We start from the raw sequence: 21,205 nt of genomic DNA on the forward strand, positions 1-21,205 counted from the left end.
AAGGGACACATTTTAGAATTTGTAAAAACCCCTCCAAATTCTCCTCCAAAAGGGCCGCCCCCAGCACATCTCAAGGAACTCTTCATCCAAATCAATTCCATGATTCGAAAAGGGGCAATCGAGAGAGTACCTCGACACCAGAGAGGGACAGGTTTCTACTCTCGTTTTTTCTTGATACGCAAAAAATCAGGGGAATGGCGCCCAATCCTCGATTTGCGTGCCCTGAACAAATTCATCAAAAAATTAACGTTCAGAATGTTAACACTCCAGGAGATCCTACAGTTTTTGGCAGAAGGGGACCACTTGGCAACACTCGACCTTCAGGATGCCTACTTCCACGTCCCTATCTTCCCCAGACACAGGAAGTTCCTAAGGTTCAGAGTGGCTGGCAGGGATTTCCAATTCAAGGTGCTTCCCTTTGGGCTACGTTCAGCCCCGAGAGTATTCACGAAAATGCTAGCACCCGTAGCGGCGCACCTACGATTGCAGGGAATTCAAATATACCCTTATCTGGACGATTGCCTTATCAAGGCCAATTCCTACGCCACAGCAAACGACCATGTCCAAAAATGCCTTTGCCTCTTTCAAAGCCTGGGGTTTTCAGTGAACTTCGAGAAGTCAGATCTAATTCCATCTCAAAGAAAGTCCTTCTTAGGAGCAACACTGGATTCCAAGCTCGCCCAGGTCTTCATTTCAAATGAAAGGCAGCAAAAGATCAGGACGATGGCAACCACACTCCTCAGAAAAGAGTACGTTTCTGTCCGGAGATTCAAATCTTTCCTAGGGATGATCTCTTCGTGCATCCCTCTCACTCCAAACTGTCGTCTGAGGATGAGACCATTACAAGAGGAACTCAGTCACCAATGGGTGCAGGTATCGGGGTCCTTCGAGGATCTCATTACACTGACGCCTCGAATGAAGGACACAATCCTGTGGTGGAGTCAGGCACGCAACCTACAAATCGGCTGTGCCTTCCTCGCAGAGGTCCCAAGATTCATCTTGACCACGGATGCCTCCCTAGAAGGTTGGGGCGCTCACCTTCAAGGGATGACGATCAGCGGCAAATGGGACGCTCAACAGAAGAAATGGCACATCAATCTGCTGGAGTTACGAGCCATTTTCCTCGCCCTAAAATCCTTTCTGGCAATCCTACAAGGCTCCACAGTGTTGATTCGAACAGACAACACAACGAGCATGCATTACCTGAACAAGCAGGGGGGCACAAGATCAGCCCGGTTGTCTCAACAGGCTCAAGAGATCTGGACTTGGGCTCTGGATCACGACATCAACTTGTCAGCGGTGCATGTTCCGGGAGTAGCCAATGTATTGGCAGATTCGCTGAGCAGATCCAAGAACAGCACTCACGAATGGGAACTGCATCAGCCGGCGCTGGATCGGATCTTCCAGAGATGGGGTCTCCCCGATCTGGACCTGTTTGCAACTTCTCAGAACAAGAAATGTACTCACTTTGCGAGCTGGATTCCCCACAGGGACTCTTGCGGGGACGCTCTCTCACTCAATTGGGAACGGATCTTTGCCTACGCCTTCCCGCCAATTCCACTCATACCCAAAGTCATCAAGAAAATGAGAAAGCAACCGTGTCGAATTATCCTGATTGCTCCACGGTGGCCACGACAATATTGGTTCACGCAGCTTCTCCTTCTATCAGAATGCGAGCCAATCCAACTGCCCAGAATTCCACACCTTCTAACAATCCAAGAAGGCAAGGTGTTTCATCCAGACCCTCAATCTCTGAAATTATCGGCTTGGCTCCTCAACACCACGAGTTTGCGCACTTGAACATTCCACAAGACTGTCAGGAAGTCCTGGCCAATGCTAGGGCGCCTTCCACAAACAAAACTTACAAACTAAAGTGGAAACGTTTCTGTGTTTGGTGCCAAACTATGAATTTGCATCCAATGACTGCGAAGCCAGAAGCGATATTACCCTTCTTTTTGCAGCTCGCTAAATCAGGTTTGGCGCACTCAACACTTAAAGTGTTCTTGGCCGCCATATCACGATACCGTCAGGACGGTAAGACTTCTCTATACTCCTCAAGGATAATACAACAATTCTTTAAAGGCTTATTTCGTATGTTTCCACCTGTACGCCGGCAACCTCCATCTTGGCATTTAAATATAGTCCTAGCACAGCTTCTTCGCCATCCCTTTGAACCTATTCATAAGGTCGATCTCAAGTTCATCACTTGGAAGGTTGCATTGCTGCTGGCACTAACATCAGCCAGACGAGTGAGTGACATGCAAGCATTCACCATTAAGCCACCATTCTTGCAATTCACACCTGACTCTGTGATACTACGCACCAACCCGAAGTACATGCCCAAAGTACCATCGGATTTTCATCTCAATGAGCCTGTGATACTTAAGACATTTTTTCCCAATCCGCAGTCACCAGCTGAGCGGACTTTACACACATTAGACATTAAGAGATGCCTTAAATTTTATCTTTCAAGAACAGCTGCCATCAGGAAGACGGATCAGCTATTTGTGGCATATGGCAGACCAAGACAAGGGTGTGCTGTTTCAAAACAGACTATCGCCAGGTGGGTCTCATCCACGATAGGGTTATGCCATCAACAAGCAGGTAAACCCTTACAGACCTTACCTAGAGCCCATTCTACAAGAGCAGTCTCCTCTTCAACTGCGTTATTTGCTGGTGTGCCTCTCCCGCATATTTGCAGAGCAGCAACATGGTCCAGCAGGCACACATTCACGAGGCATTACTGTCTGGATTCTTCAAGCGACACCGATGCCTCGGTGGGGAGAGCAGTCCTGCGAAATCTATTTCAGTAAGGTGAGCCTCTGGTGTTCTCTCCCACCTCCTTTCCACTCTTTACGCTTTCTTATGATGTTGCATTGCTTCCTGTTTATGCATGATAACTATGTTTTGGCGTATAAGAGCGAGATATTGTATTACTGCTAACTACTCGGATTCAGGCATGTGAATCTATGAAAGACACCCCAAATACTGGAGAAGAACAATAGTTACTTACCTGTAATCTGTGGTTCTCCAGTATTGGTGTCTTTCATAGATTCACATGCACCCACCCACCTCCCCTCAGAGTCTCACCCAGACTGTTATGATATACCTGTATATACTCTGGTACACTCCAGTGCTACAAAAATCTGACAGCCTGGGTCTCTGGGGAGAATACCTAGGTGGGAGCTGTGGCCTGATTGGCTGCAGTTTGGTCCAACATAATGACTTGGATGGTCACTAATGTGGAAGTTTTTTCATTGGTAGCTGAGGCTACTTCACTTCCTGGTTTATTGTAACTGTTATTTGCTATGTACAAATGGCTTATTACTGCTTTTTTATATACCGTGGGACTCCTACTCCGACGACGGGGAATGATTCAGGCATGTGAATCTATGAAAGACACCAATACTGGAGAACCACAGATTACAGGTAAGTAACTATTGTTCATCGATGGCTTGTAGATAGATAGATGGATAGATAGAAAGATGACTAGCTAGATGGGTTGCATATAGATAGATAGGAAGATCGAAACAGAGAGAAATATCGATAGTAGAGCGATAGATAGACAGTACAAAGATACGATAGTTATATAGATATAGGGCTTATAGATAGATAGATGGCTTGTAGATAGATAGATAGATGACCAGATGGATGGATGGGGCAGACAGATATATAGGCAATAGATAGATGGGACAGACAGACAGCTATATAGACATTAGAGAGATATAGAGATAGATAGCAGGCAGATAGATATCTAGATAAATACACATTTGTGAAGCGCGAACTGCTCACCCGCGAACTACTCACCCTTACGGGTCTCAAGGCGATGGGGGCTGTAGTGGAAATTAAATGAGCTATTGCCCAGAGTCACATGGTGCTGAGCTTAGCTGCCACCGGAGCCGGGGATCAAACCATGAACCCTGTGCTCCCGAAGTCAGCTGCCCTGGCCACTGCACCACACCTCTCCACTAGATAGATAGATTGCATATAGATAGATGAGCAGATCGAAACACAGAGAGAAATATAGATAGTAGAGCGATATATAGACAGTACAAAGAAAGATCGATAGGTAGATAGATAGATAGACAGATAGATAGATAGATAGATAGATAGATAGATAGATAGATAGATGGATTGATAGGCAGACAGATAGATAGATAGATAGATAGATAGATAGATAGATAGATAGATAGATAGATAGACAGATAGACAGACTGATAGATACACAGAGAGACTTATAGGGAGAAAGTAGAGAGAAAGGCAGATAGGGAGTATCGAGAGAGATGGGTAGGTATGTGTTTCTAAAGTGCCGCCTGTCATCTTACATCGACCTCTAAGCGCTAACAGAGACGGATAGCCAGAGTTGCGGGTGAGAGGTACATGTTGCTATGGAGGCAGGTGCGGAAGAGAGGTTCGTGTTGCTACAGAGACAGCTCGAGGGAGACAAAGCAAACAGTGAACTGTCAGTAACTCTTGGCTGCAATGAAGTTTTCTCACGTGGGCCCATTCACGTGACCCACAGTAGCCGAAACCAAGGCCGGCGTCAGAGAATATGCCCAAAAGAAAAGTAAAAGAACACCTTGCAGCCTGTTGTTGTTTTGTATAAAATAAAATACCAAAAAATCGTTATTGGTTACAAATGGAGTTGGTGGAAATTATAATAAAGCAGCCAAATGACTGTTGTCTGATTTTTGTGCGCGTTCACGGCACGAGAAACAACTGCCCATGCTCCCAAGGCCCTTTTTGTTATGTATATTTCGAACCCCACATTGTCCATTGCACTCTATAGCCTCTAGGTCTGTGGTCTTCAAACCTTTTTAATACCATGCCCCCCCCCAGGTGGAAAAAAAAGCACTGCCCCCTTCAACATTTTTCACAATTATTCTATTGAACTGGCAATTTTTCCATATGTCTAGACTTATTTAAACATTGCAGTTAAGTTCTCCTACGTTTTAAAAATGCAATCAAATACATGATTTCCAAACATATTAACCTGGTCACGCAGGCTTAACTGACGTAAAAATATCCACAGTGGGCTAGTAGAAATTAGGGCAGCTAAGAGCGGCGGCTGGTGGGGGTTGGTGGAGGGGTAAAGAATATTTAAGAATATTTGGAGACCCTTCCCTTTTGACACCTTCTCCCAGGCAGGATATAAATGACAAAAGATGAAAGTGATGGCCCAATACAGATCGTCTTTTTGCCACACATTTTTTCCTGCCGAAAACAAAGCACCGTTATCAGCATAATGCTTCTTTTGGCCAGAGCCTGGTACCACTGCTGCCCCCCCCCCCCCCCCCCAATCACTTGAGGCCCCCCTAGGGGGCCGCCACCCGGCTTGAAGACCCCTGATCCTGGCACTTGGGTTGAATTTAGCTACCATGCTCAATGGTACTCATTTTATCGACTACGAAAGGTGAAAGGCTGAGTCTGCGTTGTAGGTACGTTCCTATGCTAAGCAAGGGCTGCTACTGAGAGCTACAAAGCAGAGTTTCTGGAGGGCAGACGAGGGGTAAACAGCGGTGATACGTTCAGATATAAAGCACTCTCCCGAGATACGTCCCACTGAGAATGCAAACTCCTCACCGGGGAAGAGGTGCCCAGCCCTTCTTAGGCCCCGTGACTGCGAGCGAGGTAAGTTCACACGCCGATCGAGTGACGGAGAACAAGCGGCCTTTGGGATCCTTGGCCCCTGCCCGAGTGAGATCAGCGTGCCAGCACCCCTGTCATGCCATCCTGCCCCCGCCCCAGGAAATGACAGCCCCCCAGCACGAGGGAGCAACTTCCGCCTCACACGCACATAGTGCCTTTGTTACAGAAAAGCAGCGCCTGTCTGCGAGAGACGCGCAGTACGTGTGCTATTTACCTGCGAGGTTTAAAGCACACAATCTAACCAGGAAAGAATGCAAGCTAAACACGGGAGCGCACACAAACACGCATGCAAAGTGGTGTTTGTTTGAAACTGGCCAGTTGGTAAGCAGAGGAGGTGAGTGCCTCCAAACGGCATGCCCGTGAGCGCATGCGTAGAAATATTTCCACCGCCTAGTAGGAATATATGCATGCCACTGTTAGCGTGAGAAAGTTGTGCCGTCAACCTACAGAGAAAAAATGTGCTACTGTTTGTCCAGTTCGACACGCCCAGTGCACGTGTCGATGCGTGAAGTGGTGTCAGCGTGACTCTTGTAGCAGAAAAGGAGAAAAAATAGAAAAAACACCTGAGCCGCAGCTCAGCCAAGATTCTGCAGCGAAATATACGAGCATTATAAATGACAAATTCAGGGAACATGCACAAATTCCTCTCACACACGATTGAATACACACACAACCTCTCAACTTCAGCCACAGAGAAAGTCAGACAAGGTCATGAACAGTCCACATAGGTTCACACTCTCACACATTGAGTTATAGAATTGATTTATTCGTTTATTTGAGCGCTAGGAAGCCCAGCTTCTAGGTGCCAGCCACAGAACATACGTACACACAACACTTAAATGAGTAATAAAACACACATAAAATAGACTAAGGCGGTAACACTAGGATCAGGGGAGATCACCGCAGCTCTTCCTTTCAGAAAATCTCACACATACACCAACTCGAACATAGACTCAAAAAACCCAAACCCTCGTGCACTTATACACACACGCTGGCCTACATGCACACACCGCTTTCACATATAACCCCCTCACATCTAAACACACACACACACATTTCACACTCAAAAACTCAAACATGAACACACACTTCACTCTATTCAACACACCCACACACACACCACTTAAATGCACCACCCACACACACAAACGTACACCCACACACCTACAAACGTACACCCACATACTTATTTGTTTTTCAAAACATTTATTTATGTTTTGATATAGCTTGAAACAGAACAAAAGGACAGCAGATCACTTTACAATAATTAAACATGAAACAAGGTGGGTTAAAACATAAAAGGGAACAAGGTGCTTGGTGTCCCTAGTGGGACCAACTGAGAAAGAAGTTCAAATGTCAACCCTACGAAACACCTGGGAATTTAAAGGGTATTTACACTGAAAAGATATATTTGCACAAAACGATACAAGTTGCAAGGAAGCGGGGTGGGGGTGAAATGTAGGTTGTCCACTGTTTGAGGATTGCAAAGAAGTAGGTATGCTAAAAGTAGGCCAAAGGCAAGCTGTATATTACTGTAGATTAGTGTATTTGGAAATCATCATTTGAATCAAGGTTCCTTCCCCTCATCAAAATACTCATAGCTTTCTCCTGTAAAAGTTGTACAACTGCAGCCCAAAGTTTTTGTATCTGCCGTCTCCCCTTTCAAGATTGTTTTATAATGTCCTGAGTAAACAATTAACAGACCCATTTCCTGTTCTGAAGGACATTGTCCAAGTTGTTGCAACAGAAACACAAAACTATCCCAGCAGTCCACAATGTCTTATTGTGAATCAGAACATGTGCGCACAGTTCTATTCATTGTACATTGTTGTCATCACAGTCATATATGGCTTCAAACTCTATTGTGGAGCCAGGTTACCCCACGGGGAATGCTTGGATGTCACCCTCTACATAATTTTTTTTAAACACAGATAGAACCCATTAAAGATGGGTCATGGAAGGTAGCTTATTCAATGGCCACTTTGTATGCATGGTGAGCAAAATAATGATGGATTTAACCCAGATCTCTTGCCTGGGGGTGAATGTTTTGATTTTTTCTGCATTCTGTCCATCAATTGTGTATCTTTTGCTTTCTCGCCCTAAGTGCGCCAGGTATGCCCAGACGTGGGCCCTGGGCTCACTACGCCACTGGAGTCAAGCTATTCTGGCTGATGACGGCTGATAGCCAGAAACCGGTCCTAGGATGCTTGGTTCTGGTCCAGGGAAGACATGGCTTGGCAGTTCGGGCTGGGCTTTTCCCATGAGGCACAGGGTCAAGACTGATTTGCATATGGCCATGTCTGAACTGGGGTGGCGTGGTGAGCAAAATAACGATGGATTAAACTCAGATCTGTGACTGGGGGTGAATGTTTTGCCAATGTGCAACATTCCGTCCATCATCTTGTATGTTTTGCTTTGTATACATCCTGGGATCTTGAATACAGTAAAGATGATGGCCAAGATAATGGCAATAAAAAAAAAATCCACATGCTCTTGACCAGGTCCAGTTGAATCATGCTTAGCCTGCAATAGTTTGCTAAACAGAAAGACCACTGCATCAAGAACAGTATTCTGATTAATTATTTATTTATTGGTATTACAACAACACAAATTTAGTACGGGGCCTGTACATTAAGCAAAGTGTTATGACCAGGACAGCCCCTTTTTTTAATGAAAAATTCCGGCAATTTTTCATGTTTTAAAATTCAGCAAAGACACCAACATTTTATTTAAGTAAGATTTTATATAAAATCTTAAGAATTCCTTTTTAACAAGGCTGTGCTGTCTTTGGTCATTTTAACTATCGCTCATGGTTCACTGTGGCAGCTGTAGAACACATTTTAAATTGCTTTCTTATTACGATTTACCTTGTGAACAGCTGTAGTGATATTCCACACCCCCAACCCTCTCTGATATTAATCATTCCATACTTCTGTTTCCAAGATAATGGTCGCCCAACCACTACGTGCCAGCCGCTCACAGCACTAAACATAGAAATACAATAGAAATATGGGAAGGCATCCGTACAAGTACTAACACTAAATATATGAGTCATAAGCTCTCTAAATTCCCCAAAGTATGAAATTCAGCCATTCTTTCAGTTTTTGAATGGGTATATCCATTTTGAAAAAAAAGAAGTGAAAGTTGAATATATACGTCTTTCTTTAAATTATTTATTCAAAGTCTCCTCAATTAAAAAAAATAAGCAACGTATGTTGTTCCAACACAACGAACATCAGCAGGACAATTAAAGTCATGTATGCATACATACATGGGATAAAGTATCCCCTGCTGTTCATTATCAGGATATTGTAAGTAACCAAGGAGTTCCATAACCATATAGAGGAACAAGTTCTTTTATAAGGTTATGAAAGCCCGATGTGACTTGCAATAACCTTATCATGTACACGAGGGAGTACTTTATCCCATATAATACAGGGTCACACCAGCACAAACCACTTAAAACATTGGTATGTAGATTTTTTCATATGAAAGAGTGAGCATCTTGGTAAACATGAAGAATAACAATACAACCTCTAGTGCAAAATTAAATAAATTAAGAACCTGTTAGATATTTGTGCTAAACAGATATTAGAAACAGTTTAATACAAGTCTGATTAAACAAAAAAGACCCTAGCTTGGAATGTGTAGAAACATACAGAAAGATTCTAGCTTTTCTCTTTCTAAGGAGTGCAAAAACGAAACATAATCTCTCTCCTTATCATTATAAGCTATTAAAATAGAGCGGAAGAAAAGAAAAGTTCTGTTTTTGTTGCTTTGTACAGCTGCTTCATTTATGCTCCGTGACCCGCCCTATCTTTCACTTCGGCAGCTGGCAGCAGGCATTGTGACATCTGTAGTTGACTGTATTAACTTATATTAGTTGAGTTCTGACTTCTTTTCTATATACTCGGCAATTGGGTGCATCACAAGAAATCAGAGACTGACGTTTCTACAGCGATTACAGAATTCCAGATTCTGGCAGTCACCAGTAGGTAGTTATAGTTAGGACCTAGTTTCCATCAAAAAGGTGATTTTCAGTTGCCTATATCTTTGGTGCCAGTTGATGAATCTTCATGAAATTTTCCTAATATATTTGCCCATTTCTTCAGCTAATGTCTGGAAAGTTTCTGGTTGTTTTACGAAGTGAGGACTGAGAAAAAGGTGGGGTCCCAAAAAGCATTTCCCCATGTTAATTCCCATAGGACATCTAGACACATCTACAGCCCGAACTGCTTGGCGGATTTAGATCAAATTTTGCAGAAAGCTAGCCCTTGGTCTGCAGATTGTGCTTTTTATTATTTGATGTAAATCTGTTTAGAGATATTAGGCTTAAAACAAATTCTCCATGGTAATTCCCATAGGACCTTTAGACACAACTACAGCCAGTTTTAGAGATGTTAAGTGTAAAAAAGTTGTATATATATGGACGCGGATCCCCCACGGATCTTCCTCGGATATGCAAACCCACTCCCCAACAGCAATGATGTGATTGGCGGCAACCTAAGAGGAAAGCTTCAGCTGCCATTTTGTTCATTAGGACTCGGTTCCCAGTGGGGAAAGTAAAATTAAAAAGTGATAGAAGGGTCAGGGTACCCATGGGACTAATGGAGGAGTCATGGGCAAGGACCTGTTTAAAACCCTTTTTTTTAACACACAGGAATCTGTGTATCCACCTGGATTCAGAGCAGCAGATCCAGACCTCAATTAAGAACTCACTCACAGACCCAGACACCTACTCACACACTCACTCACACACCCACTTACACAACCACTCACACTTCCACTCACACACCCAGACAGCTGCTCACACAGCCACTCACAGACCCTCAAAACCACTCACTGACCCACTTACAGACCCACGCAGCTTTCACACACCCACTTACACACCCATGTACACCCCCACACAACCACTCACTCACAGACCCACTCACGCACCCATAGAGTAACTCACACACCCATAGAGTAACTCACACACCCACTCACAAAGCGGCAAAACCACTCAGACACCCACTCGCATACCCACACAGCTTTCACACACCCACTCACACAATCATGCACCTACTCAAAGATCCACTCAGACACTCATGCACCCACTCATCGACCCACTCAGAGACTCATGCACCCACTCACAGACCCACTCAGACACTCATGCACCCACTCATAGACCCACTCAGAGACTCATGCACCCACTCACAGACCCACTCAGACACTCATGCACCCACTCATAGACCCACTCAGAGACTCATGCACCCACTCAGAGACCCACTCAGAGACTCATGCACCCACTCAGAGACCCACTCAGACACTCATGCACCCACTCATTGACCCACTCAGTGACTCATGCACCCACTCACAGACCCACTCAGAAACTCATGCACCCACTCACACACCCACTCAGACACTCAGGCACCCACACACACCAACTCAGACACCAAGGCTGGGTGAGGCATGGGGCTGGATGCATGCAGGGGTTGGCTGTAGGGCCTGGCCACAAGTTAGGTCCTGCGACCAAACCCCTGCTGCACACAGCCAAAGGCAGTGTGAAGCACCCTGCAGGCAACCTCCGCTGCATTAGAAAAAACTGAAAATCACTGAAAAAACCAAAAGGTTACAGGGCCGTTATGCTTAGGAATTAGCATTTAAAAAACATTCATATTCTGAATTATATTTAGTTTCTGAATTTACATGCACAAACCATAGAACTTCAGCTGTTAGAGTTATTTCAAGTAACCATAACTTGTGCCTTAGGGTAACTATAACATGCCCCCTCACCATGCATAGCTAATTACCCCACATATTACATAATTGATGACATCGTCTATAGCCTCATTGATATTATCACTACAACATTTGCAGTGAAATAATTGAGGGGAAATCTGTGCATGATGGGGCCATGAGAAATAGTAACCTTAGGACACGAGTTATAGTTACTTGAAATGGCCCTAGCTATACCAACTGCATTTCTATGGTTTTGTGTGAGTAAATTCAGAACCTAACTATAACGTCCCTGTAACCTTTGCTTTTTTACTGAATATATATATATATATATATATATATATATATATATATATATATATATATATATATACACACACACACACACATACACATATATATATATATATATAGATATATGCATATATAATATATATGTATATGTGTGACATCACCTCAACAGAAACCACCTCGACCCCTTTTATACTTACCAATCCACCACCTTGAAGCTGGGGTTTGGGCATATTCAGACTTTGTAAATAAATAAAATAGTGAACAACCTTACTATATCATAATAACAGTTTTACTGTGAGTGGTGTAATGCACTGCCTTCTTTCTATGCACAGTATTTCTGGAAGAATTGTTCTTGATCATTCCGATACCACAGTAACCAAGGTTCACATGTCACACATGGGAGCAGCAGAATGCATCTGTTAACAAATTGTTCTCATTAGTACTTTAAATTGTTGTTTAAATGCATCTATGGCTGAATGAAAGAACTTTTGTTGAGTTTTACTTTTTTACTTTCTGGTCCATATAATGAATAATTTCTCAATAACATGGAAAATGTTTAAAAAGAAACACATGTGCATCACACATGAAAGCATACACTCTGGCCCTCCTTTATATGTGTGGAGACAAGTGCCCACGTGCGTGCGCACACACACACACCAGGCTCACAAAAACACACTCTCTTTTTCTTCCACCATTTCCCATGTATCATACAAACACCAACATGCATAAAAAACTTTATAAATAAAAAAAAAGAAAACACTTGCACACACAAACTCATACTGCTTTATATGTCTGAACACACATACAAACACACTACCATACACCCAACCATGCCAAAACACAACTTATGAAAATCTCCAGTTCTTTTTTCACACTTTACTTGCCTTTCTGTTACTCTCAAGGTGTTCAATATTGACTGCCCAATGAACTTGGTATTCCCTTTACCATTTAGACTCACAATGTACATTTCTAGTTTATTGACACGTTGCAGAATGATCTTGCATTGGACTTTACTTGGTCTATGGTGGTCTGCAGACTACTAACAACCACCAGATATATATCAGATGCAATGGCTGTTCACCCTCAAGAAATGCCTTAATGAACTCTGCTTTGAACTGCCCTGCGTCCATTTTTTATAACTGGGTCAGAGAGTATAGCAATGTACTGACTGCTACTGATCAAACTGTTACATTCTTTACTTTAGGTTCTCCATTTGTTCACCTTTTGGTTCACTAGACTAATAGTTATTATGCTGATTCAAATGGGAGGAAGCCTGGGTTTACCATCTGGTTGAATTCTCTAGGAGGATCACTGTCTCCACAAGATGAAAGAGTAATACAGTAGTGAAGTTTTGCTGAGGGAATCCAATTCAGTGTTCCGTACTCGGATTTACACTGCAAGCAACGTCCGTAGACTTATCATCAACCGTTACGATTCAGAGATTGTGCAAGACACTGGGACCATATGAATAGACGCACAACCTTAGTGGACATCGCAAGAATCAGAACCCCTTGTGGGTTGGAAATATCACCACAATTTAACCTTAATAAAGTCGCGGGATGATTTCCCTTGTTAAGCGACGAAACATGTGTTGCCTGTTTTGAAGGGCTGTTTCGAAGACTCAAGGATTAAAAAGAAAAAGAACAAGAACTTACTTTACATGTTGTAATTTGTGCTCACGTTCTGTACTTTTTAGATAATTTTTGTGACAAAATTTTGTGTGCCGGGGTGTTTTTGTTTACAATCCAGGAGGGAGTAGAAAAAAACCAAAAAAAAAACTTCAAATCACCCACCAGCTTGTGACACCGCAAGACTTTCAAAGGCCCACGTGTAAATATTTTACAATCCTTGTAAATTCATAACTCAGACATGATTGAGGTGACAGAGACAAGGCGATACACAGCTGGGTAGATAGATAGATAGATAGATAGATAGATAGATAGATAGATAGATAGATAGATAGATAGATAGATAGATAGATAGATAGACAAATAGATACCGTGTGGAATCAGAAATGATTTAGCATATATCATTCCAGGATTACTTTGGGGCTTAAGGATTCCTTGAATCCCTCCCTTAAAAGAGCTCTGAACAGGCTGAAATTTATAATAATATTTTAGCCCTTATATTGCTAGAATCCCTGGATAATATATCTATATGCAATATGGAGGGTTAACATAGTACAGACATGTTTGAAGTTTCCCTTGAAGAAATAAAGAGTTAGGAGGTACTGGTATGGGGATTTTAGTTAATGACGCCTCATTCACAGAGTCTGCCATAGCACTGTAGCGAGTGATGTAATGGCCATGAGGAATGATATTTCAATAAACAAAATGGGCACTCCTGTGTCTAATAAGAGGATGAATCTTTTATAGCAAGCACTTGACACCTTTAGCAGATACCTACCGATTCCTCAAACAGTAAATCATACCTTATAGAGCATAATCACTATTTTAAGCAACATACTAAGCAAGACACCACAATGAAACTTGTTTGCTATGCAAGGACAGCCCTGAAATGACATACATTCATGAAAGGTATTAGTGAGCCAGTCAGTGCTTAATTTGAGCAGGTGGTTTCCGTTGCTCAGCACCCACACTTAATTGTCGACACTAGCACTTTTGCAGTGTGCCAAAGGGTGGCACATGTTTGTCTACATTAGAGAAAATCATAACAAAAGTTGTTAAATAATTCAGTATAAATGAAAAATTATTAATACCGATCCTCAAAGCCGTTCTTATTGCTTTGGAGGCCTGGAATAGTCACAAGTGTCAAACGTGTAGGAGTGTGATGGTTAGTAGTTGTGTTGCTTCTGCAGTTTGCTTCATAAAGACTCGATTGGCACGATAACACTGTGTGACTCAGAGGAGTACTAGGAGAGAAAGAAGGAAACAGCCCCACACAATATAGAACAGAGGAAAGAAAAGTCTACTATACTGAAGAATACCAACCGATAATTAAAGAAATAGTTTTATTTTTTTTAATGAGTGACTCTGCAGGAACGCTTTATGAATCACTGCTGAAGTTAAAAGGGTGACCATTGAGACAAAATATCAATTGAAGGGATTCTTTAACTGAATATACATTTATTGTTTTTAACACTTTGTCCTGAAGAAGGTGGGGTAAACCAACTGCATACCACCGAAACGCTGCATCGACAACTTGTAATATATTATTTTAGTATGTGTACAATATGATTTTTTGTTTATAAATATTTTGAGACATTGCTTGTTATATGATCATGGAACAATACGGAATGAAGTGTTTTTGACTTGATGAAACTTGGTTTATACACAGATTTAGAACAGACCGTAAAGAGTGTTAATATAAAGAGACCTGTTTTTTTTTAAATAATGTGATGTTTTCTAGATTATGAATTGTGCTTGATAGTATCCAAATCGATGAAATTTTAGATTGTTCGTGAGATACTACTGCATTGTTATATTTTATATACCAAGGATTGTATCATTATAATAATGGACAGATATTTTTGCATCACACTGGTCTCATTGTATGGATGGCTGAGTGGAGAATGGCTGTTTGAGGTTTTCCCTTTCAATAAGTGCGTCAATTGGTGTGTCAATAGGTGTGTGCTACACAAGAGGGATTTATTACTGTTGAGAAGCTACTGCAGTTTGTAGCACTGGCAAAGGCAATGGCTGGTGTAAGCGAAAGTGACCTCCTGAAGAGGGGCCTGGCACTTATATTTTTACAAATAAAGCACTGGAGCCGGCTAATTTTTCTAGAAGACGACTTTTAGGTACTCTCCTGAGGTTCATTATTAAAGACTATAAAATTGATGAAAGTCAATGAAGGAAGGAGGTCAGGGGTGCATGGAATATTCAGTGTATGAGGATAAAGGCAGCGAGTGTGAAGCAATCATGCAACCCTTATCTATTTATCGTTCCCCTTCCTTCTCCACACATAGTGCTAAGATATCTACCGGCACAGGATAATAAAACCATAGCTTAAATTCACCCAATATTAACTAGTCATGGTCTACCTCCATCCTCTGCATTGTCTCACTTCAATGTCCACTCACTAAATTTGTGTAAGCGAAGACCCATTAACTTTACTCCTGTCTCCTACTCAACCACTAGATTTAAAAGAAACAGAAAGGAGATGTAAACATAATCTCCCCAAAGCCAACATGTTTCTTGCTTCAAAATTCTATGGAAAGTCCCATGCATCCATTAGAGCTTTTCAGGAGCATGTGATATATCGTAGTTAAGGACTGACCAACCTGGGTATGGGAGACGCTACTTCTGCTCTTCTCAATCCAGGAAAGAATTGTTTATCAATGTGATGGGATTTATAGAGCACCCGGCTACTCCAGAGTGTCCCGAAGCTATACCGTCTGCGAAAAGATACAAAAGGTGATTACTGAAAAAAAGCCAGTTAGAGGTACTGGAACAATATGGCAGGCAGGGCCGGCTCTTGGGCGATTTGATCGGTACCACCGTACCGGGCGCTGACATGGGCTGGGGGCGCCATGTTTATTGTTTTAAAAGCTCCAGATGCCACATTTCTTGTCCCAGCAGTTTTCAAGCATCAATAAAAATGTCACCATAACTCCAATGAATAATGTTCTTCCTGGAGAGAGACCAACGCTTTGTCTGGTGGAGAAAGTTTTGACTCATCATAACAATGGTGTTACATTTAAAATTCTGAATTTGTGCTTTTCCAGACCAAGGTCTTTTAAACTATACTGCCTACCAGTATGGATCACATGTGACTCCTACACATTGTAGTCCTCTGTCTTAGGTAACATTTCCTACATGCTGATTTATACATGCATGATTGTCTCCGTGCAACGTATGTGTGATGTAAAGTGTTCTGACACCGTAAACTGGTATGGGTGGTGCTATAAAACTAAATGAATCTAAGAGACAGTGGTTATGGAGACTTAGGGAGCATTGTCAAATGGTGGTAGTGAGGGAATTCGTGATGAGGTGGTCATGGGGGGGTGCCAACAAACATTGTCGCACAGGTCGCCACCAGTACTAAAACAGCCCTGATGGCAGGGAAGGACCTAAGTACTCAGCAGGGTTGACTAAATTATGTACCAGGGACAGACAAATTTTGCAGTATAATGTGGCATAGTTTGTTCGAGCAATGCATCACTATTTTGTCATTTTTTACCTGTCTTGGCAAAGGTTTCACCTCATTAGTATCAGTTTTACTCCAAAGTACAGTGATCAGCAACTGTAAGATGCTTGCCACTGTGTGGCAATGCACGTAATAGTGTTTTTAGTAACTTTTGATCTGTTTGACCCTGAATGTTTTAAAAATGAAATTCGGCAATTTATGCAGAAGATGATGGATTATGTGGCACATGAGGCCAACCTATAATTTTATGCAGCAAATGCCCCAGCCACAGAATATTGCCATTTGGGACAGGATAAGGATGTGGCCTAAGGGCTAGAGTGGTCGACCTCGAAGCTGGGGAACCGGTTTTGAGTCTTGGCAGGGACGCTCAACATCCTGTGATTCTGGGCAAATGACTTAATCTACCTGTGCCTAACAAAATTAATGTGTCCGTCTGTAACGCAACTGGTGCTCATGTAAAGCGCTCTGATACCTGATACCTTTGGGTCGAGTTCGTACTATATAAAACTCCCCTCCTCCCCCCCAAAAAAAGTGCCACTATCCTCGCTACTGTAGAAATACCTGCAATTTCAGTGAGTTTTATGTAAAAATAAAAAATTCAAAAGAAGTCCTATCCTGCGCGTTTTAGATGTTTTCACCCTTCTCACAGAGTCTGCCGTGCCAATGTGGCACTTTCTGTTTTGGTGGCCAGGAGTGGGTTTTCTCAGATTCTCAGCACTGGTTTTGACCTGACTGCACACTCTCCTCAACTCACCAGGGCCCCAGGGCGACGAGGCATTTTGTACCTTGACATCTGAAGTGCCAAGTCTGATTACTTCTCTGAGGGAAAAGTTGTTTCAGGTCAGTGACAGCTGGCCCTCGCCTATCGATTATGTGCCACTGTTGTTCATGTGCCCCGCACAGAGCAGGCGGCGCCTCAATGTGCCCTGGAAAGTATCACACACCCTCTGGCCTTTTGTGCGTGTGTGGACAGTCAGATTTCTTAGGACCACCGTCTCCACAGGCATACATGTTTGGGGAACTCCCAGAGTTAGAATTATTTTTATTTTTTATTTAAGCGGAAACAATTTCTTAGCAAAAAAGGATGAAAAATACACAAAGGTCACAAAGTTCCCTGCAATTGGGATTCCGCTTGAAAATTTGGACATTAGCAGTGTTTTAGCATATTCCTTGTTTTCACCAAAGTTTCAACGAGTTTAATTTAACAAACATTTCTCTTGCTGGAGTGTCAAGTCACTCACAAGGAAAAGCTACACAAGGTAACACAACATACACATTTTAATCCAAGGTTGCACTAACATACATATTCGAATCCAAGGTATGCACCATCATAAAAAATTCAAATTTTTAAGAACTCAACTTTATATTTTGAGAACAGATGGGTGGGAAATAGTGAAAAAGTGATTTTATCACTTGGGCTAGTGGAGGAGCAAGCAAGCAACTCAGAGAATTAATTGAAGGCCAGTAATGAGGAACCACTTACACTTATGCACAGGCAGTAGCATCTTTTCACTAAAAACCTATGGCAATTTCCTACAGGACATAATTCAAAATCAAAGGTTGCCTGTGAATTTCCAATTTGTTGCTAATACAATGGCCTATTGTTCTACTAGTGTATTAGTAGGATATATCTCTCTCCTATGGGAACACCTAAAGTAATGTAATGAGAGTCCCATGGATATCTGAGCATACTCTTTCTCACTCACCCTACTGTCACCTCTCTGGTCTTCAGGCTAAGTGCATCAGTGATATAAGTGTTCTGGAAAAATGATGCGTCTTCAGTGTAACTGCTGTGTTTTATTAAAAAGCAGCCCTTGAGTAATGTCCCCAGGGCTCGTGGCCCTAATAAGGAGCCGCCACCCTTAGCAGGAATCTCCCTTGAAGCAGAGAAAGTTCTCTGGCAGCTTCTCTGCCTCCATGTCGAAGTGTTATTACTTGCTATCAGTCTGTGCAAGCAGTAAACAGGGCCTGTATTGATTATTTGTCATCCTTTATTTGTCACTTTTAATAACTTTTGCTGCACTTTCACTCGCGAGCCCGCGAGCTCTGGGATTAAGGCTCTTGTTGACACTGCGGCAAGGGGTGATTGTCCCCTGGCCTGACTTGGGGTTGTGACACACAAGAAGAGGCCATGGATTCACAGGAGCATGAATGTCTCCTCGGTCGCCCTAAAGCATGCTCATCTCTGAAATCAATATGAAATATCTCTCCATGGGCCATCACATACTTGCCCATGGCTAACATTTGCACTGGGGTCTTGCACCTTGTCCCACTTGCTCTTAAAAAACTATTTGACATTGTGCAAAAATGTCTATTCAATATAGGAAGGAGCATATATGATGAGCTAGTGGGAAACATATTTTTCTTTCTTTCCAAGTTACTTGGTTGTTGTGGAATATATATTGGACATTCAAGTGTAAACATATATATACCTCATTTTCAAATGGTGCTGGGTCTGAATTCTTGCCTGTGTCACAGGATTATCATGGAAAGTAAATAAGGAACATGGAGGTAAAATAGAGTGTTCAGGGTCAGTCATTGTGGTCAAGTGTTGTAGTTTGGATTACAACTATACAACTCTGTGGTGTTAAACTTCACCCGACATATTTCACTAATATTTCAACCTGGTTTTGAGTTTGCAAAAATATCGCCTTACAGAAATATTGTTTCCTAAATATATCTCACAAAAGTATTCTACCACTGGGCGTAGATTTTCTAATATTAACCCCCAAAAAGTAAACATTTGTGTAAATGATATTTAGTACATAATGTTTCTGTCAGACAATATTTTGGTTACAATATTTCAGTAGCATACGCCTTTAAGATAACCCTTGAAAAGTCATTCTAGTGTACTGCTTCTATTGTGGACAGGACCTTCCTTGATCTCAATGTTAAGCCTTCATTTTACAAATACAAAAAAATCACCCACAATTAAAAAAAACTTTAGTCCTCTGAAAAGAAAGACTGCCCTGGAGAAGGTTTATTTGAGTAAATGTCTGTCTTGTCTTTTGTTTTCCGCAGAGCATTTGCAGTTACCGAAAATCGAGGAGGTGAAATGGAGGAGGCTTTTGGCGGTAAGGAAGCAGCTAGAAGAACAAGCGGAGAACAACAGAGACACAATTCTTAGCTAGTGGATATTCATATTTGCTGTTTCTAAGTTTTGTCAACCAGAACCTTCTTATGTCACAAAATCACCATGCACTGCATCAAGCTAGTGGTCATTTCACCTCCATCCTCCACTGAATCTCACTTCCACTACTTGTACAGGCAAGCCCTTAACTGCAGTAGTGTAAAACAGTCTAAAAGTGGCATCTTCTGACTGTTGAAACCAAAGAATGACCATGGACTTACATAGCCAAAAATGCTCCGTAAGTATACATATTCAAGCTGTCTCTTATTATTTTATAATCCTGTACTTAGGTGATTGTATTTGCTAACAAAGTTCAGCTCATTCTGGTCAATGTTCACAATGTGATCCATAGTTTGTGTTGTCTAATGTGATGTTCTTTTGTGCAACATTCCATTCAAAATGATATAGCTGTTAAATAAATAAATAAAAACACATGAATTTATCCTTCCCAGAGTAATGTGTTTATTATAAGACATCATTAACCATCTTCAACTCAGCTACTTCTCCGATCAGTCTTTGACCATATGCCCATCTTTGACCCACTACAATGCTCCGCTGCATTTTGTCTAGGTTTGCACTATGCAAATACCATATACATACATATACACACATACTTTGCTTGTACTATTTTTGTGGGAGTTGTGATCCATGGTCACTCTTTACCAGCCCTTGTATTGACATTTCATTGTAATTACCCTTGGAATGACGCTACTGTGTATCAGCTGTTGGAAATATTTAGTCCCGACGCTTGTACGGACTCCACTTTCTATGAACCTTTACACTGACTCCTTGTAAGTACTGAGCATTTTACTGGCTAAATACTGTACCAGCCCTCCTAAAGACTACTTGTCTGTATCAACTCTTGTAATAGTGACTCCACGCAATGTCAACAATTGTGCTGATTCCTTAGTTGTGATATTTGTACTGACTCTGCTCTATAAAACTGCAGGAATTGTATCCTTGTCAGTACTTACCCACTTATTGGCTGCACTCTTTATCAGATGTTCGATTAACTCTTTGTCAGTATTTGCCATTTTGTGAGGACACTAGGACCTTGGGATGTCAGGGACACCAGCCGGAAACTTACATCCACTTCCTGGGGGTAGATGGGGAGAGGCCGGAAGTGGGAGTAACTGAGGGTGGTTCTAATAAGGCATTTCGCAGCAACAGGATAGTGGAGATTATCTCCCCAGCACTAGAAGTGGAAATGTAGTAGAGAGGACACGGCCAATAAAGACAAGATTAGGATGTATCTGCATCTTTCTGATCACTTAACTGTAAATGCTGCTGACACAACAGTATTGA

The 21,205-nt window shown here is 42.1% G+C and overlaps 1 long non-coding RNA gene across 1 annotated transcript in view; it reads left to right on the top strand.

Annotated features, from left to right (window-relative positions):
- LOC144791521 (uncharacterized) overlaps window positions 1–20,330 on the top strand; it is a 61,183-nt gene extending 40,853 nt beyond the window's left edge. Inside the window, exon 3 of the long non-coding RNA XR_013602411.1 lies at window positions 19,792–20,330. This is a non-coding gene — a long non-coding RNA (uncharacterized LOC144791521). The remainder of the gene's footprint in view (window positions 1–19,791) is intronic.
- The last annotated feature ends 875 nt before the right edge of the window (window positions 20,331–21,205 follow it).

Source organism: Lissotriton helveticus, chromosome 11 (genome assembly GCF_964261635.1).
Source record: "Lissotriton helveticus chromosome 11, aLisHel1.1, whole genome shotgun sequence".
Taxonomy (NCBI): domain Eukaryota; kingdom Metazoa; phylum Chordata; class Amphibia; order Caudata; family Salamandridae; genus Lissotriton; species Lissotriton helveticus.